The sequence below is a fragment of the Monodelphis domestica genome, chromosome 7 (assembly GCF_027887165.1).
Source record: "Monodelphis domestica isolate mMonDom1 chromosome 7, mMonDom1.pri, whole genome shotgun sequence".
NCBI classification, from domain to species: domain Eukaryota; kingdom Metazoa; phylum Chordata; class Mammalia; order Didelphimorphia; family Didelphidae; genus Monodelphis; species Monodelphis domestica.
The window spans coordinates 246,977,134-246,994,583 of NC_077233.1; the positions used below are offsets into that span (position 1 = coordinate 246,977,134).

General features: G+C 37.2%; 1 protein-coding gene across 2 annotated transcripts in view; it reads left to right on the forward strand.

Annotated features, from left to right (window-relative positions):
• Window positions 1–17,450, forward strand: part of MOB3B (MOB kinase activator 3B) — a 251,259-nt gene that overhangs the window by 28,827 nt on the left and 204,982 nt on the right. Inside the window, exon 1 of one of the 2 annotated variants that reach the window (XM_007498098.3) lies at window positions 13,310–13,681. The exons of the other annotated variant lie outside the window; for it this stretch is intronic. The gene's annotated coding sequence lies outside the window, so the exon portion shown is untranslated. Of the gene's footprint in view, window positions 1–13,309; window positions 13,682–17,450 lie in introns of those variants that run through there. 2 annotated transcript variants of the gene reach the window in all.

The following is a 17,450-nucleotide window of genomic DNA, read 5'->3' on the forward strand; positions in this document are numbered from 1 at the left end:
TGTTCTCCTAGTTCTGCTCCTCTCGCTCTGCATCACTTCCTGGAGGTTGTTCCAGTCTCCATGGAACTCCTCCACTTTATTATTCCTTTTAGCACAATAGTATTTCATCACCAACATATACCACAATTTGCTCAGCCATTCCCCAATTGATGGGCATCCCCTCGTTTTCCAGTTTTTGGCGACCACAAAGAGCGCAGCTATGAATATGTTTGTACTAGTCTTTTTGTCCATTATCTTTTTGGGGTACAGACCCAGCAGTGCTATGGCTGGATCAAAGGGTAGATATTCTTTTGTCGCCCTTTGGGCATAGAAGATCTTGTATTTTTTAACCACATCAATTTATGACCATATCGAATGAGGTATGGACAAGTTACAGTTGTCACCAGTAGCAGGAGTTGACATTGACAATATCATGGATCTTTGAGGTACCAGATTTTTATATAATTTCTTTCCACTCTGAGGAGAGGTGAGCAGGGTCGAGATATCATATATGTTACAAATATTTGCTAGAAAAGTTACCAAGCCTCAAATTTGTGTTGGCATCTGTCATTCCTCTGTGTTAAAAAAATACATTAATTCCCTGTTCCAGCTTGCCCCTAGAGTAATGTCAGATCATCCTGTATTATGATTCATCTTGTTTTTTCACAAAATTCAGTTACTTCCTTAAATCCAACTGCCAAAGTGGGTGAACAAGTTAGTAAATACTACGCTAATATCCTAGGAAACTATTGGTCTCTTTAATTGCAACAGAATTTTCTTAAAATGGGGCATTCCCAAGAATGTTTAGAAAAGCCGTGTTTTAGTTACTCATATTGAGGTGTGTGTTTGGATTTCTGAATGATTGATGTGTGAGCAGTGAATCACAGAGAGAAATATGTTCCTTTGTGTAAGATAGTCCCTTTCTGTTTGTCCTGCTGAGGACATTTTTGATGAACATTTATACTGCATTATACATCAGAATGCCAAACCATTTTCAGGTATATTTTCCTGTCCATTTCATTAAAAAAGATAATTTGTTTACTTTTTAAATTGTGGGATTAGTAGGGAAGACTCCTGTGTGCTATTGCCCATCTCTCACTGATAAATCATCTCATACTATCTGTAGTTTGTAGTTTAGTGAATCTGAGAATTTGAATTAAATGAGATCGTATGGTCCAAAACTCTCATGGAATTAAAATTATAGAAACTTAAGAGTTGAAAAGGACCTGAGAAGGCTTATAATATAGCTCACTTTCTAACATCCCCAACAAATAGTCAAACGATCTTCCCTTAATGGAGAAGGGGAGCCCACCTCCTCCTAAGGCAGCTTAGTCTATTTGGGGTCCAAAAACTCAGATCAGATTCATGCATTTTATTTTTCCTAATCATTCCCCCCCTTCCTCTTTCCTTTGCTCCTCTTTTCCCCATTCAGTTCTTGACTGGTAAATTGAAGGTACAGTTAATTAAATTCAATTGTGTGAATATTTTTCTCAGTGAAATATTAAGTGTTCATTCAGGATGTTATAGTTTTTACTGAAAGTTGAGAGTTTAAAAATTTATGATGGCTTGTATAAACACCTTAAATCTTCTTTGAATCTGTGAGGACAGATGGTTTAGGCAAGACCTAAACAAAATAGCCCTATTATTGAACTATAATCTTAAACTTCCCTTCAAAAAGGATTATATTCTGATTGCTTCCTTCCATTTCTCCTTTATTTTCATTAGATTCTTCCAAGGTTCCTTTGCAACTAGTTCCCCCAGATACAGGCTTCAAAAACCCCATTTAATTAAAGGCCTAGTATAGCACAGGAGCTCATAAGCACTCTGAAAGCCAGTGAAATAATAGTGGTCCTTGTACCTCACAGTGGGCTGGATAGCAGTGTAGCAAATGCTGTGATTGGTATGAAAGGTAGCCAAAAAAAAAAAGGCTCTTAAGCCTGTTGTTAACTGTGTGAGGCACAAACGTTCAACAGCATGAACTTTTATCTTTCTGTATACTTTTGGAGTGTGAGAATGCCACTGAGAATTCATGAATTATATGGCTTCTGTAGATTGAGGAGCTGGCCTGTTTTGTGAAGGGGCCAGGGAAGAGGGGAAGGAGGGAGGATGAATGATTGATGGTTAAGAGAGGGAGATTTGAGTGTTGAAATTTGAATGGTGTTCTTTACCCTTTGATTATCTGTTAATATTCATATTTTCTGTAATTCTGCAGTCTGAAATCAAAACCTTTGCAAATTTTTAGGTGTTTCCAAGGCTTTCCAAATAAAAGACTAGTAAGCCCTTGGTTTAGTCTGAATATTTAACTTCTTTAGAGATCAGCCACTCAGAGTTAGTTGTTACCCAATTATCTAGATGGAAGAAAAAATAGGGGACCAGATTTTCAGAAAAAAATTTCTCTCTCCCCTATTGTTTTCTGTCTTTTTGCCAACCTGCTAATTAATTAACTAGAAAGCTGTGTCTACCATAGCAAGAAAAATTTTGGAGGGAACTATTTTTTTCTGAGGAATGGGCTTTATTGAGGCTGTAATAGACACCACCCTATTTTGGGGGTCCAGAAGTGATCTCCTCCCCCCTGTCAGGGTTGAAACACAGAGGGATTTTTTTCCCTCTAAAACACAAGCATCGATTCCTCTCAAGCAGAGACACAATTCTCCATGACCTTTCTTGAACTTTCTTTGGCTCAGTATAAGGAGTCTACAATCTGGTCAGCTTTGGTCAGCAGGGCTAGGCCCTGAGGAGAGGAGGTCAAGAGATGGGCTATATGTCCATTCAGGGAGGTCATACCTAAGCTAGGCAGCTACGAAGCCCTGAGGAAGAGGCCCATGTAACTCTCAGCAAAGTGACCTCAGCACTCTTAAACTCCTTTATCAAGATGATTTGAGTTCTCCTACAGCTGTGGTGCCATATTTAACATGTTGTCTTTTCTCTCTTTGGGTGGGTGGGAGGGAGCAAAACATCCAAATGCCCTGCACTCACATAAACATGGCAGGTAGAACAGGCCTCCCTCCAAATTGATACCACATTAACCAAAAGTAATATTCTAAATGTAATATTTAGAAATTTGTTTGGAAATATAATATTAATTAAAATATTATTGGTGTGGTTGCCATTTATAAAATAATTAACCCTTAAGTCCCGAGGACGATAGTAGCTTTTAACAATTTAATTTTAATATATAAGAAAGAAATAAAGAGGGAAAGAAATAAAAAAATATTTCCTAGCCTACCAGCCCATGAGAATGTCTTCCATCTCAGCCACCAAGCTCTAGAGAGAGTGAGTCCAGCCCCGAACTCCAGAGAAAAAGCCCCAGCCTACTCTATGGTCTCAGTTTTTTTATAGTCTTCCTTTTCTACATCATGTCCTTTTCCTGTGTGTTGGTCTAGCACATCTCAGGAGCCAATCAAAGTCTTTCTGTTTGGAGCATTCCAGTCAAGCCAATGGGCTGATATTAACCAGAAGAAAGTTCATGATTCCAGGAGGAAGGGGTTCTCTTCACACAATCCCCCCTGTGATTCTTTGGGAGACAAGCATGTTGAAATCTCCCAGATTTTCATGCCTAGTCTCCACAGTGAATCATTCCACATAATCAGTTTATATCTCTAAAAATCTCTTACTAGAGGTGCATATAATATTGTACTTTCTAAGGGGAAATTTAATTATTTTATAAATGTGACCACACCAATAATCTTTTTTAAACTAATATTATATTTCTAAACAAATTTCTAAATATTACACAAGTCCCTGGAGAGCAGCCCTGGTCCCTGTAGCTGATTTTCCTGCTCCACAGGGAAAGAACCTGGAAAATAGTGATGCCTTCAGAGCCTGGTCCAGGGGAGGCTGATGCTTATAATGGGATTGGAAAATAAATTCATATTGTTAAAAATCCCTTACCTTCTGCCTTAGAATTGATACTAAGAATGAGTTACAAGGCAGAAGAATGGTCAAGGGTAGGCCACTGGAGTTAAGTGACTCCCCCAGGGTCACACAGCTAAAAAGTATCTGAGTCTGGTGAACCTAGGACCTCCCATCCCCAGGCCTGGCTCTCAATCCACTGAGCCATCTAGCTGCCCTCATAATTTTGTAAAATTAAAAAAACTACTTAGACCTTTTGTGTCTAAATATGTTTATTTCATTAATATGTTCTTGAGTTCTTGTGAGTCTTCTGGGTAGTGGCAAAAAGAGAAGATAACAAAAGTAGATAATGTTTATATAATGCTTTTCAGAAGGCTGTGTGTGTATATGCATGTATCCATATATTTTACCATATATACATAAACATCCACTTATATGTGTCTATACACACAATTTCATTTTTACAACAAACCTGTGAGGTGTTGATGAAACAAGTGCTATTATCTTCATTGTATAGATGAAGAAACCAAGGTTTATAAGAGACCAAGTAGTTTGCCTGATGACTAGTAAAAATCAGAGCCAGAACTCAGAACTCAGGTCTTTTGAATTCAATCTTAGTACTACTTCTAACTTTCCATAGTTACTTTCAACTATAGAATTGTTCACAGGGAATTTGAGTCATCTTAACTATCTTGTGAATAAACACAATTTATTTCAAGCATGGAAATAAACCTGTCTGAAAAACTAATGTGCTAGGGAAATATATATTTACTTTTGGAGTCCTGGGGAACAAGCAAATAATACTTATTAATGATGGGCACAATGAGGTCATGTAGCACCAGGAGGCTTAATTAGTGAATGATTTTCAGATGCTTGGAGAGATTCACAAAGGAGTAACTTAAAGGTCCCAGGAGAAAAGCTTTTAGTATGGAATGGATAGATTCTTTAACTTATGGAAACCTATGACTGCCTACTCAGTGTAAGCCTGTGCTTACTAAATAATATGTAGAGATATCCAGACTCATTTAGATTTGATATAAGTAAGAACTTCCAGAGCTGCTTATGTGTTGAATGGGCTGGCTCAAAAAATAATGGATTACCATTTACTGAAAGCTGTCAAGCATAGGCTAAATGATCATTTGTAGAGAGGATTCTTTCTTGGTTAGGTACAAAATGACTTTCCAAGGTCCTTTCTAATTCTGACATAATTTGATTCTTTTTCTGTTGGTTTCTCACCCTGTTTCCATCCCCTTAGAATCAACCTTTCCCTGCACTTTCTGAGCCTGGGCTTCTGTAGGCTTTTGACTTGTTCACCAAAGTTCAAATGAGAGAACATTTTAAAGTGCTTATTCTTCTGCTTTCTTCCTTCCTTTTTCACTACATAAGTTCATTCTGATTTTCGGGCAATTTTCCTATTGCATTGTCTATTTATCTTTTCTTGGAATCTGAAGCTGAATGAAGGAAGTGGCTGGATGTTTCTTTCTCCTACGATTTCTTGATCGTTTTTTTGATCTGGTACCTTTTTAAAAGATCATTGTTAGAGTATTTGTGGGAGAACTTAGTCCTTCTATCCTCTTTCACCCTTCCATCTTAACAGGAAGCTTTAATTCTCTCATTTCTAACTACTTGCTGGATATCTCTTTGTGAATGTTCTATTAGCAACCTAAATTCAGTGTGTTCAATATAAACTCATCATTTCCCTACCCACCCCCAAATCTAACCCCTTTCCTAACTTCTCTATATCTGTTGATACTACCATCCAACAAGTCATTCAGGAATCCAAAGTTAGGCATCCTTGACTCCCCATCTTCACTTCCTATATGCATCCTTTTGCCAAGTCTTGTTGATTCTGCATCTCTATAAATCTTTTACATATATCCCTTCCTTTCCATTCCCTCTAGTTCAATATCTCATAATCTCTCACCAGATCTATTGTAATAATTTCCTGACTTGTCTCCAAATACTCTGCTCTCCAATCTGCCCTTCTCGAGGCAGTCTGCATAACCTTCCTACTATACTGCTGTGATCATACTGCTCTCCTTCTCAGAAAACTTCCATTGGTACCCATTATGTACTGAATAAACTAGAAATTCCTTATCTTAACACCCAAAGCTCTCTATATTCTGGCTTCAATCTACCTTTCCATTCCTGTCACATTACTCCCCTTTATGAGTTAGCCAAATTGAACTATTCATTGTGCATTTTTATTCCAGCCTCTCTGATATCAATGGCCCTGTTCTCCCATCTCTTTAATGAACTCTCCCTTCTCATCTTTACCTATTGAACTTCAGTACTTCCTTTATATGGTGCAACCAAGGTCTCACTTCCCCTATGATAGATACATCATTGTTCCACCTAAGATAAAAGTCATTTCTTTCTTCTTAATCATCTCATAGCATTTTTATTGCTAATTTTAACCCAGAAGAGACAACCTGTCGGGTATATAGGGAGCTGGGCTGGAGCCTGAAAGAAATGAGTTCATGTCCTACCTATGACACATACTAGCTGATATGCAGACCCAGCACAAATCATTTAATCTCGAGGCAACTTTCTGAGACTAAATATTTCATAGTAGGTGCCAACTTGCATTGATAGAAGAAATTCCTCATCCAGGAGTTACCCATAAGTTACCAATGAAATCAGAGTTCATATCTCTTTGTACATATTGTGCATTAGAATTACTTGGTCATATCCCATCCTCATTTTCAATAGATTTGTCATTTCCTTGAGGAGAGTGGCTATTTGTTTCTTCTGTGTATCCTTAGCACCAAGAACCGAACAGTACTTTGTATTTGCTTAATACATACTTGCTGACCTTAACTTAATTGAACAAAATGCTAATACCCATTCTGAATGGGTCCAGGGGGGTTAAATATAAATCTATTTGTAGGGACTTCAGTAGCTTCCCCATCCTCATGAAGTTATGGAAAAGGCTTCCCTTGAATCTCTCTGTCAAAATGAGTCCTGCAGTAAAAGCAGAAAGCCCCTCTTCCAAGGTGGGAAGTTTAAATATCAACTAGCCTAGCTTCCCTAGCTTCTTTCAAACCCAGTTAAAAATCTCACCTTCTGTAGGAAACTTTTCCCAATCCTCATTAATTATAGTGCTTTCCCTCAGAGACTACCCCCAATTTGTCCTATAAGTATCTTGTTTGTACAAATTGTTTACGTGTCATCTCTATTAGACTCTTTTTTTCCTCCTTGCCTTTCTTTGTACCCCAGGATTTAAAACCATGCCTAGAACATAGTACATGCTTAAAAAATGCTATTCATTTGACTGACTAGCTGCTAATTTGGTAGGAGTTTCCAATCTCTTTGCCATTCTTTAGCCCCTCCAGGATGAATTAATACCAGTTTCTAGGTCCTTGCTCCCCTCCTCTAGTGCCTGATCCTGCTTGACTGAGATAAAAACTCTTTAAAAACTTACTAGGCTTTACAGGTTTGTGGTGTCTAGTTCCCTAGTGGACCTATTTCCATTTTCCTTGATTGCCACTTATTGTATTTCCCCTCAATAAAAATTGCTTGTTTTACAATGTGTTCTCTCTCTTTCTCCTCTCTGTCTCTGTCTCTGTCTCTGTCTCTCTGTGTCTTTCTGTCTCCTTCTCCCTCCCTCCCTCTCTCTCTCTCTCTCTCTCTCTCTCTCTCTCTCTCTCTCTCTCTCTGTGTCTCTGTCTCTCTCTGTCTCTTTCTCTTCCCCCCCCCCATGTTTCCTTGTATTGTACTTTGGAATTGAAAACCCCACTTAAGCTTCATTAAGAAACCACTTTCAGGGGGCAGTTGGGTGACTCAGTGGATTGAGAGCCAGGCCTAGAGATAGGAGGTCCTAGGTTCAAATCTGGCATGAGACACCTCCTAGCTATGTGAACCTGGGCAAGTCACTTAACCCCCATTGCCTAGCCCTTATTGCTCTTCTGCCTTGGAACTAATACACAGTAGTGATTCTAAATCACATGGTAAGGGTTAAAAAAAATTTCCCAATTTTCCATACTCATGCCTGAATTTGCTGTTCTAACCACCACTAGTTGTTCATGTATTCTCTATGTTCTGGATCCTATCTCTTTCTCTTCTTGGGACTAGTCCTGTTGATCATCCACTCTGTCTCCCTAATTTTCCGTTTCTTCTCTGTGTTTTTTTTCCATGTTGCCTACACTCATGCCCCAGTTTTTTACATTCCCCAAAAAAATTAATGTGACCCTTTTGCCTTTATACTTTGTATATATTCTATGCCTACTTTATGAACATGTTTTGTTTTATCCATTCCCTTTCCATAGAGCAGAAGGTAGACTCCTTGAAGGCAAGGACCACCTCACTTTATTTGTATCCCGTGTCCAGCCCATCAAATATGGACATAGACTGGACTTGTGATTTCACTGATAAGTGGCTTTTTCTATCCTTGCAGGTTGGTGACTTTTCTGCATTTAATAGGCTTTTCATGAGGATTATGGTAAATGACTTACCCAGAGGTATACAGTCAGTTTGTGTCAGAGGTAGAACTTGAAACCAGGTCTTCTTGGCTTGAAGACCAGCTTTCAATTCATTATTTTATGCCCGCTCTTTCTCAGCACATATTATGTGTATGATCAAATGCTTATTGATCACTTAATTGATGCAGTAAGGTTTGAGGTGGAAATATAGCCATCTTATGTGGATATATATGCTGATCCTTCTCTAGTATATATAACATATCTTTCTCATGTGTCCTTGGTCCTTTGGACTTAAATAATAATAATGATAATAATAAAAGAAGCCCTCTAAAATTGATAGAATTAGAAGTGAAATATCCATGATTTGCAATTATACTTAAAAAAAACCCCTCTTACTTTCTGTCTTAGAATCAATACTAATTACTGGTTCCAAGCCAGAAGAAAGGTTACTCCAAGGCAATTGGGGTTAAATGACTTGCCCAGGATCACATAGGTAGGAAGCATCTGAGGCCAGATTTGGGTCTTTCTCCATGCCTGGCTTATATTCATTGAGCCACCTAGCTGCTCCTGCCACTATACTTTTAAAAGATTATTTTTTTTAGCACCACTGTTGTGGATGGCTCTAATTACTGTTGTACAGTAATGCCAGGAGACCTCCCTTGAGAGGGGAATAAGAGAAGTCTTAGCCTTTGTTTTCAAAAACATGTAAGCAAATTGAACTGTTAGAGCTTTTTATTGTTATTGTTATTATTGTTTTCTTGGTCACACTTTTTGTGAAGGAAGTCATAGAGCTGTTTTCTTTGGTCAATGCTTCCTTAGTATTCATCCATCTTGATTCAGTATAATTAACACGTTTTGCTAACTTTACAAATGTTTTATTTACTTTACACCAAAAGTGTTTATATTTTAAGATAGTTTTGGAGATAATCAGGAAAATCATTAGATTCAGGTTGTTGGGTTTTTGCTTTCTTTTTTGGTCAGGATCTTCATTGGTCAATTTTATTTATGTCACAAATAGAATGTACTTGATTACAAATTATCGAGGTTGCTCAGTGGATAAGTCTGAGTCAAGAAGACTTGAGTAAAATCCACCTTTGATACTTACTTACCAGCTGTGTGCTTGGACAAGTCATTTAACCTCTCTCTGCCTCAGGTTGCACTTAATAAATGCTTATTCCCTTCTTTTATCCTCTGTTCTTAAGGAGCTTCTTACCAGACATTTCTTTACATATTCTGTGATAGGAGTAGTATTTATGAGACTTTGGAAAAAAGCCCCTTCCATGCATGGCTATCTTCGTTTCTTTTTTTTCCCTCCTTTAAGAAAAGGGCAGCTGGGTATCTCAGTGGATTGAGAGCCAGGCATAGAGACAGGAGGTCCTAGGTTCAAATCTGGCCTCAGACACTTCCTGGCTGTGTGACCCTGGGCAAGTCACTTGACCCCCATTGCTTAGCCCTTACAGCTCTTTTGCCTTGGAACCAATACACAGTATTGATTCCAAGATGGAAGGTAAGGGTCTTTAAATAAAAAGGGCAATGCAACTTTCCTCAATTTGGTTTAGGGGACTAAGGCTTCTTGGTTGATGTTCTTGATTGCTTGTGGCATAAGGAGCCCAGTACAGGAGTAGTCAGTGGCCCTCAGGCTTGTTGGCTTGTGACTTAGAGCAATGTACTTGCAGGCAGAATCTTGCACAGGTCATTTACTAGTTGTGTGGCTTTAAGCAAATCATTTAGTCTTTTTGCTTTGAGTTCTTCATCTGTAAAATGGGAATAATTATAGCATCTATCTCCCATGGTTTTTGTGAGGATCATCTGAGACAACCACAAAGTATTTGGTAAACTTTAAAGTGCTAGCTAAATAAATGCTGGCTTTTGCTGATGGACTCAGCTTTATTTCATATATTCCTTCTGCAGAGACATATTCATTTTCTTCTCTTATTAGAATTCAAGCTACTTGGGGGTAAGGACTGTTTCGGTATTCTCAGTGTCTTCCTCACTCCCAACATTCTTTATGCTATCCATTATGACGGTAATGTGGAAGCCAAATGAGCTGATATGAATTCAAGGCTGCATTAAGAGAGACATAATGGTGCATGTCCCATTCCATAGTGATCAGGCTGGAGTATTATGTCTAGATTTTTGTGCTACATTTTAGAATTTGATAAGCTGGAATACGTCTCGAGAAAGACCACCAGAATACTGATGAGACTTGATGCTATGCCTATTGCAGAATGAAATTGTCATTAATGTATGCTAAGAATTTATTAGCTGTTCTCCTTTTGGCAGAGGAAGCATCCAAGAAGATGTAGGTCATCGAAGTTCTCATTCACTATAATATTATGCCTTGGATTAGTTTGGGATTTGTATTCCTAAGACCTTGTCTATTTTATTCTTCTGCCCAATTGACCTTTACTTTATACCCACAATTGGTCTAGTCTAAATTATTCGTCATGTTTCTCTTCTCAGATTTCTGTATTCTCATACATGTTCATATCTTATTTAAAAAATGTATTGCTCCCTTTTGAATTTATACCTCCTACATTTCCTAATGTATTCTCTTTCTCTATCCCTTCCAAGAGACATCCTTTATAACAAAGACTTTTTCAAAAGATAAGAAATAAAAAATCTAGTTCCACAAAACTAGCCAACATATCAAAAGTCCAACCTCATATTGAATGTTCTGTAGTCACAGGGGAAACCTATGGACCCCTACCTCTGCCAAGAGTAGGAGGAATGTCTTCTCGTTTCTCTTCTGTGGATACAGTATATCTCCTTAATACACAATGCTGCTCTCTCCCTTATTCATTAATTTAGCTTGAGCCTAATGAATAAAGTATACCCATCTGGAGTCATATTGCAGTCCTGAGACTTCTCCCACTATCTCAGTGATACCTGTGAGATTGAATTTGACTCTTTGCATTAAAATCTCTCGCTCACACAGTTTATTTCTCACACTTTATACATATGTGTGTAGATATTTGAGTCTATGGGGTTTATTGTTGTCACTAGTCTTGGATTTTTACCTCCTGTGAATTTCTGAGCTTCTTTCTACTATATAGATGTTTCTCTATGCAGGATCACTATAACTCCACGACTTGATGCTAAATTGTCTCTCCAATGCTTTATGGCCATTCACAGGAGCTGTGTGTGTGGTCTCACAGTCTGGATTGAGGTGAATATGTGTCTGCCTCCCAGATGAACAATGAGTCAGGAGAGCCAATGAGACAGTCCCAACAAGCATATTCTTGCCTTCGGTCCACCAAAAGTGTAAAATTTTCAAACATTTACATAGTATGTCGGTAGCATTCATCTGTAACACAAGTAGATGCTGAGATAAAATTCTATTCAAATCACCAGTTCAAAAAGCATTTTTTAAATGATGTCTATGTGTCTGGAACATTGTAAACACAAATTCAAAGAGGCCCATCAAGATAAATAACAATCAATCAAAAGGTTCTTAGTTGATATCTTTCTTAAAAAAAGTATGTGTGAAAAAAGTATGTATGAGAGAGACAGAGAGACAGAGGAAGAAGGGTAGGGGATGATGGGGAGAGGGAGACAGTATGCCAGGTCCTTATCCCAATAAAATTAAATATTATTTTATTAAATTTAAATGTAAATGTTTCTGCCCAGCTTATATTCTACCACATTCACTTTGGGAGCTAGGCTAGCTCTTAGTGTCATTATTTATATACAGCCCATGTTAAAAGGAAGAGGGGAGAAAAGAAGCTTCATCCTATGTCCTTAACACAGGCTGGCTTTCAATAAAAGGAATCAGAGAATTGGGCTCAGTGAATGTTTCAAGGAAATTGCTTTTGAATGATAAGGATTGGGGTTCTTCCTCCACATCCACACTCCCCAAGTACAAAATGGATTGTAACGAAGTCATACTTTTGCCTCAGATTTAGGTTAACAGCGTTTAAAACTTAGACATCCGGATTAGTAGCAACTGGGATAAAGGCTTAAGATCCAAAAGGAGCCTTTGGGGAGGCACCTGCTGCTTTCAGAACTGCCCATGAGTGAGGGGATCCTACACAAAAGGCTTCTTCTATTGGGCTTTCTGTGAATGTCTGGGAAGAGCTTAAATAACAAGGGAATAAAGACACAAGTGAAAGAAGAGGCAAGAACCAGTAAAACTAATAGGGACTCTTGTTGAAAAGAGGGTATTCAAGGAAGGAAGAAAGTTGGGGAGAAAAAGCATAGTAAAATAGAAAAAGTAGAGCTGGGAAGAGAACTAGATTTGGACTCAAGGGACATGAATTCAAATACTGACCGTAACACCACTCATTATCCCTGTAACTTTCAGCAATTCCTTCAAGTTCTTTAGGCATTAGCTTTCTCATCTGCAAAATGAAGGTCTCTAAGGCCCTCTAAGACTAGACTTAGTTATGATACTAAGTAAAGAGAGAGTAGGAAACCTGACGATAATACCAGCTGTTTGGTTTTTATTGTTCTTGTTATTTTTAATTAATATATTTATAACTATTTATTATTGGGGGTTTTTCCAGGGGGCCCAATCTATAATTGGAACTATATTTATCAGAATTCCCACCCGATATTGTCATTAGATCTTTCAAGTCTCTAGCCTCAGTGAGAATTCCTGCTTTTTATAAAAATAACACAATGAACTATTGGCTAATGAGAGTTACATCATAATCCCTTACTTTATCTGGGCAAAAGACTATTATTAGAGATATCCCAGCTTGAGTCTATTACTACAGATGAATTTTATTTTTTGAAATACATTTTTATTTATATTATTTGCTTTTACAATTTTTGTAAATTTACTAGAATTTACCCTACTGTTCCTCTTCCTACCTCTTCCCAGAGACCCACCTAATATAAAAATATTTTTTAAAGAAAAAGAGGACATTGAGAGAAAATAATCATGTCTGTTTTGTCTGGAAATACATGCAATGTTCCACATCCATGAACCACCTCCTTAGATGAATGGAGAGTATCTTCTAGTATCTCTTCTTTGGAGTCATACTTGTTCTTTAAATTTTTGTAACATTCACTTTAAAATATATTTTTTAAATTGATTGAGGCTCCCCTCTTCTCACTCAGGCTGGAAGTTCAGAGACTATTCAGGCCAGACACCAGTGCTGATCAGCATTTTGACCTGCTCTATTTCTGACCTGGGCCATTTTGCCTTTTCTTAGGTAACTAGGTAGCCCCCTGCTCCTGAGGCTCACCATATTAATTCAATCAGTAACTAGGTAGCCCCCTGCTCCTGAGGCTCACCATATTAATTCAATCAGTTCATTAACATTTATTAAGCACCTGTTGCACGCCAGGGGGTGCAAAGACCTGGGATTATAAAGAAAGCCAAAAGAAAGTCTCAGTTCTCAAGGAACTCTTAGTCTAATGGACTTAGTTTAGACATTTAATTGGCTTAAAGAGATTCTCCAACCCCTTTCTCTAGGAAACAGGTATGTGCCACCACAAACAATGCAACATTGACTTTTTTTATTTTAAATCCTTACTTTCTATCTTAGTAGTAACTGACAGAGGGGCATGGACTAGGTAGAGAGGATTAAGTCACTTGCCCAGGATCACACAGCTAAGAAATGTCTGAGACAAGATGAGCATTTATTTACTTTTGATTTTTGCACATGTGGTTGTTCTTTCCATTTACATTGTCATAGTTATTATTTATATTGTGTTCTTGGTTCTGCTTATTTCACTAGAAGTCTCTTCATCAGTCTTTCTATGCTTCTCCAGATTGATCATATTTCTTACAGCACAATAATATTCCATACCACAATTTGCTTATCTATTTCCCATTTAATGGACATCTATTTTGTTTTTAGTTCTTTAGTATTATAAAAAAAAGTGTTACTATGAGTGCTTTAGGTGTATAGGAGGAGTTTTATCTTATATGACCTCCTGGGAATATATGCATGGTAGTGGAATTTCTGGTTTAAAAGGTATGTACATTTTAGTAACTATTTGCATGTTTATAAATTGCTTTTCCAAAGTAGTTGTATTGATTTATAAAGCTACTGATAGTGCACTAGCCTTCCCATAACCATTCCCCAAATCTGCAAATGAATTTTAAATTTAGTTCATGGCTGTAGGATGAAGTTCCTTATCTTGAAGGTGATCAGTGTCAGGTTTGAGGCACTTCTTTCAGAAATCTCAGATTCAAGATTTCCACTTCCTTTTCAATTTACTGGGATTTGATGGACCCTCTTAGGGGAATGATTGGTTTGGGTAGGAACCTATTTAAATCAAAATATATACCATGCTATTAAATGATCAATGATGATTATGCCAGTATAATTTGTGCATGATATATACATAGTATAATACTGAACTCTAGTTGGAACTATATGACCCTTTAATTCATCTTGCCTGACTTTCATTATGCAGTGAATGTGAATTGATTATGTTTTTGAAGCAAAATAGGATTGGGTTATAGCTCTTCTGTTATTAATTTGATTGTTTAACATTCTGATTAGTAACAAAATGTTCTGGAGCACTCTTCCACTTTCCTTCTCTTATTTCTTTTGCCTTGCTGTTTATTCTCTTCTTCCCAAATCCCTGTGGTAGATAGATGAAGATGGCATGGTTAGGATTGATAGTAGCAGTTGTGTTGAATAGGAGAATATTCCAATTCCCTTTCAGTTTCTACTTTGTACCCTTCTGAAGAATTATCTGACTCTTCCTGTCCTCTTGTTGTTGATAACTTGTACAACTTGCTCTCTGAAGATTGTGTTGTGAGTTTCTAAATGTTATAGGTAAGGCTTTGGCAAATTTGCCTTAGATCTAGAACCAGTCTTTCAAGCTATTTTCTTTAAAAACAAGAACATTTTTTGATGCCTTTTATCATACTGGATAGAACTCCTCCTTGAAGAACTATTAAGGGAAAAGTTAAAAAAAGAAAAGGAAAAAGTCAAATAAAAGTATCCAGTACACTGAATACACCTGACCCTAATATGCAACATTCAGCCTTTGTACTCCCCAGCTTCTCTGTTAAGAGATGTTTCATTCTCTGTTCTCTCAGACAGATTCAGTTCAGTTATAGAATTTGACTTTTCTTTAGTAATCTTTTAATTTCTTTTGGTTGTATTTATTCAGTCTGCATCAATTCATGTACTTCTCTATGTTTCTCTGAATACTTTATGTTCCATCATTTCATGCTGCATTATATTGCATTAAATTCAGGTACTATAATTTGCTAAAACTCTTTCTGAATCAGTTGGCACCCACTTTGTTTTGAGTTTAGTTTTTTTTTTTGCTATCCTCCAAAATCCTGCAAATTACAAAGTAGTGTCAGAGTATAGGAAGGAAATAATTTATGCCTATTAACAAAAGACTACTGATTCCCAACTTTCAGGTCAGCATTCAAATTAAGATCACCAGAGGCTACCACTACAATTTTGAAGCATCCCCTTTAAAGAATCAAAGGACGAGCCAAGCATTCTTGGCTAGGATACCTGGACTTAAAGCCCTGGTTTTCAGAAGCCTTTCTGCTTACCCCTTCCTTCAAATACAGAGTGGGAGGGAATCCTACATCTCAACTGGAGCATCTAGAGTGGTGGCTGATAATGACCAGATAAGAACTCATTATAGCCAGCACTTAATGAGGCTGCTAGTACCATGGAATTCTTTTTAAGTTTTTTGTGATCATAAAGCCCAGACTCCCACAAGCAGGGAAAATTTATCACCCTACTCTAGCTCCCTGTAAAATTCTTTCTAAAATATTAACACCATGGTGAAATCATTAGATGCCATGGTAGCCCATCTTTGTGGATTTGTCAAGCCCTGTGCTAGTCTCATATATAGAAGTAAACTATCTGATTAGTAATGAAAAGATTTTTATTTTTTGTTCCTTATGTTACTCATGAAGACTCATAACCTGAGTTAACCTGAAAATAAATTAGAACCCATGAAAACCAACAAGTGTTTAAGATATGTATACATATATATGCACATATACAATTATTTCAGAAAAGGCTTGGGCCATGTCTTACTAGAATAGTGAATGGAGAACTGAGGCAAATATAAATTACAAAAAATTTCCACTTTGCTAATGGAGACCTGGGCATAGTACCAAATGTTAAGCTATTTCATTTGGTTATTAAAAGTATCAGGCAGTAGTTTGTCTTTGAATTTGAAATGTATGAATATTTAGAATGATAAAGTACTTTCAAAAGATTTTCTTGGTAAATGTATTTCTGTTTATTATGTACCTTTTTGAAACCCATACTTAAATGTGTGGGTTTTTTTGTGGTCATCTTGTTTGTCATTTCTTATAGTAGAATAGTATTCCATCATCACCATATACTATAATTTGTTCAGCTCTTTCCCAATTGATGGATATCTTTTCAGTTTCCAGTTCTCTGCCATGAAAAGAACTGCCATAAATATTTTTGTACAAATAGGCCCTTTCCCTCCCAATCGATCTCTTAGAGATACAGACCTAGTAGTGGTATTTCTGGTTCAAAGGGTATATACAGTTTTAGGGCCCTGTAGACATGATTCCAAATTGCTCTCCAGAATGATTGTCTGTTTGCAGCTCTGTCAACAGTGTATTAGCATCTTGGCTTTTCCACATCCTCACCAACATTTATCACTTTCCTGGCTTCATTTAGTCTTGAGACTTTCCTAAGGACTCTTTCATGAGATTTAGATTATGGATTTAATTGAGTGGAGAACATATAAGGAGGTGAGGCTAGGCCAGGAGCCTATTTTAGTAGAAGAACTGAGATGAGTTGTTTTCTATAGCACGATGGAGAGGTGTCCATGCTGTAGAACCCAACAGAGTGCTCTGGCCATACTAGTTAGAATCCACTATGCTAAGTCCACTTGTCTTTAAGGAAATTTTAATTTTAATTTAATGCCTACTTATATTTAGCCATCCATTTCCACTTCTTAAAAACATGCAAGAATGCCCTTAAGGAGTTGGGGGGTCTGTATTAAGGAATTAGAAGAAACAGAGCACTTGTTAAGCATTTTTTATGTATTAGGAACTTTGCTAAATGCTCAGGATACAAATAAAGATAAGTTAGGTTGGGAATACAAATACAAGTAATAAAGACTGCCTTGACCCTCAAGAAATTTTATTTTAATGGGAAAAGTGTCACACATAAAGAACATCTGAAAGAAGAGACATACTTGTGAGGAGAAGCAGAATATGGAGATATAAATAAGGTGAACTTTTATTCACTTAATAGAATCTAGAGTGGTTTCAGG